This window comes from Gekko japonicus, unplaced genomic scaffold (genome assembly GCF_001447785.1).
Source record: "Gekko japonicus isolate JY-2015 unplaced genomic scaffold, Gekko_japonicus_V1.1 scaffold865, whole genome shotgun sequence".
NCBI classification, from domain to species: domain Eukaryota; kingdom Metazoa; phylum Chordata; class Lepidosauria; order Squamata; family Gekkonidae; genus Gekko; species Gekko japonicus.
The window spans coordinates 11,137-14,122 of NW_015167078.1; positions in this window are offsets into that span (position 1 = coordinate 11,137).

A 2,986-nucleotide genomic window follows, 5' to 3' on the forward strand; every position below is an offset into this window, starting at 1 on the left:
GAGGAGGAGAAAGAGGAGATTGGATTTATACCCCACCCTTCACTCGGAGTCTCAGAGAGGCTTACAATCTCCTTCCCTTCCTCTTCCCACAACAGACACCCTGTGAGGTAGGTGGGGCTGAGAGAGCTCTTTGAAGGACTGCTCTTGAGAACAGCTCTGAGAGAACCTGTGACTGACCCGAGGTCACACCAGCAGCTGCATGTATAGGAGTGGGGAATCAAACCCGGTTCTTTCAGATTAGAGTCCGTCACTCTTAACCGCTACAACAAACTGGTTTATGACAGTCTGTGACAGTGTCATGTATCTTCTGAAAATCCATGTGGACACAAGAAGCTGTTTTCCAGGGTCCCGTCCCCCCCGCATTTGAGATTCTTTTAGCTAGAGATGCTGGGAACAAAACACAGGACTTTTCTGAAGTAAAGCAGGTGCTCTGATACTGAATTATGCCCCCATATCTCACTTCCTCAATGAAATGAAAATTCATTACTTTTTTTTACATTTTTATTTATATTTTACAAAGTATATTATACATACATTAGTATTTATATACACATAACCTGGATGAGTCTAGTACTTATTTCTGCTCTTTATCCATTTATATACCTCTGCCCATCTTTCTTGAAATACCTTATCCCCTTTCCCTTGTAAAATTACTGTTAATTTGTCCATTTCTGCGACTTCCAAAAGTTTCGCCACTAATTCCTTTCTCTTAGGTATCTTTTCTTGTTTCCAATACTTAGCTATTAGAATTCTAGCCGCTGTGAGGGTATAAGATATTACATACACATCATTCTCTTCATATTCATTGGGAATTATGTTTAACAAGTATATCTCCGGACATAGTTTTAGATTAGAAAATTCATTACTGAAACACTTTTAGATTAATATAAAATGACTTCCTAAGGGAGCATAAGAACATTCTAAGGATCTCAGAGCACTTCAGTTGTCATTACTTTGCTCATGCTAAAGTAGTACAGAGGACTGCATTATGGCAGCTTATAAATAGTTCCACAGCTCATTATGTACGCAGGTGTTGTAAAAGACAGGCCTGTAGATCACTCATCTGAGCTGATCAACCCAGTTGACTTTAAGAATTCGGTGACCAAATCTAATTTCAGTTATTTCAATAGGAATTTAGTTGGATTCTTGGAATATGTTCTACTGCTGATGTGGCAAAAGAATATGGGAACTGATGCGCTAGTGAACCAAGCTTAGGCATCATCCAGACATCACAATATGCATCACCACAACACAGTGGTGGTGGAAAATCACAGCTGATTTATAGCAACCCTGTAGGGTTTTCAAGGCAAGAGACATTCAGAGGTGGTTGGCCAGAACAGAATATAACAGAATACAATTAAATTCCAGTTGTTCACAACACAACTTGTTGCTCTGCTCATGCATACCCCTCACTCCTGTGTCTTCTCTCCTGGAGTGAAAGTAAACCAGTACGGGTCAGTATGGAGTACTACTAAGAAAGTGGCCAAAGTGGTAATTCCTATCTTCTGCTTATGGAGATAGATGCAAATGTTCCCAGTATGACTAAGCGCCATTTCTCCCTGACATGAATGCAGGTGCCCTCCAGAATCTCTGTCTCTCTCTCTCTCACACACACACAAACACACTAAGTTCACAGGGCAGACTGAAAATGAGGGCTAGTTTTGCCTAGGATATCCCAGTGTTTCTAACACTCTACACTGCGACCATTTGGGGCTCCAAAAAGGAATTTAACTCTCCTACTGGGCTATTTTCACAATCTGAATTGCTCCATCTCTTCTTGCTATTTAGCTGGAGAGGGGAATCTCCCCCCCCCCCGCCGCCGCTGGTCAAATAGCAGCCCAGGTTGTGTATGACCCTGACTGTGAAAGCAAGTGAAGGGGAAAGAACTAAGCTCCCTTGCCTCTCCATACTGCAGACCCAGGTGGCTGCATTTAATTTTTTTTAAGAAGTGGAAAATACATTCACAGATCTCCCTGAGTTATGTCTAATTTGGCCCCGAGACCTCTTTCTTCTCCATTGCTCAGTTTCTGCTGGCACAGGATGGAGAGGAGCAGGCTTACTATGTATCCAAAGGACAAAATCTTCATCTTCAATAGTAGTTGAGTATTCGTGAAAGCTTGAATTTCTAAATACTTCCAGTAAAATAACAATTAACAGGACGCCATGCCTTCAGTCTTAACAGAGTAAACTTGGGGCTAAACAAGAAGTTCGTGTTTACACAGCTCCAGCACCTTTTATAACTTGATCAAGTACATGGGATTGGGACCATGGCATGACAGGAGGGAGTTTTACATCTTTCCTCCAGCCTCCAGGACTGTTTTCCCAACCTGAAGGCCCCAGGGACACTGTTTGCAGTGCTTGGGAAACTTGCATGTTCCAATGGGATAAGTGTACATTTCCCCGAAAGGGTCATATAGTGGCTTCCTGGAGCCATTTTATATGGGGGGGGGGCCCCTTAATACAAACCACAGTCCTGATCAAAGCTAGGCTCCTTCAAGGTTGACGATTAAGTTAGAAAGAAACAAAGGAAGTTGTGGAAATGTGCATCTGCTTTGACCTTTAGACCTGCTATGGAAAATAAAGAGCAGATCCTCTGCATCTTCTAGAAAACAAAATAGCAGCCCGTGGACTGAGGAAGGTGGGGCTGGGGCTCAGGGTACAGAGCACCTGCTTTGCATGCAGAGGGTCCCCAGTACAATCCCTGGCATCCCCAGTTAAAAGGATAATGCAGAAGGTGACATGAAGGAGTTCAACCTTTCCATACGAGTAATAGGCCTAAGGTCAATGCTGTTTGGAAGTTGGTTTTTTCCCCCAGTTTGGTGTAGTGGTTAAGTGCGCGGACTCTAATCTGGGAGAACCGGGTTTGATTCCCCCACTCCTCCACTTGCACCTGGCTGGATGGCCTTGGGCAAGCCATAGTTCTGATAAGAGCTGTCCTTGAAAAAGAGCAGTTTCTGTCAAGAGCTCTCTCAGCCCCACCTACCTC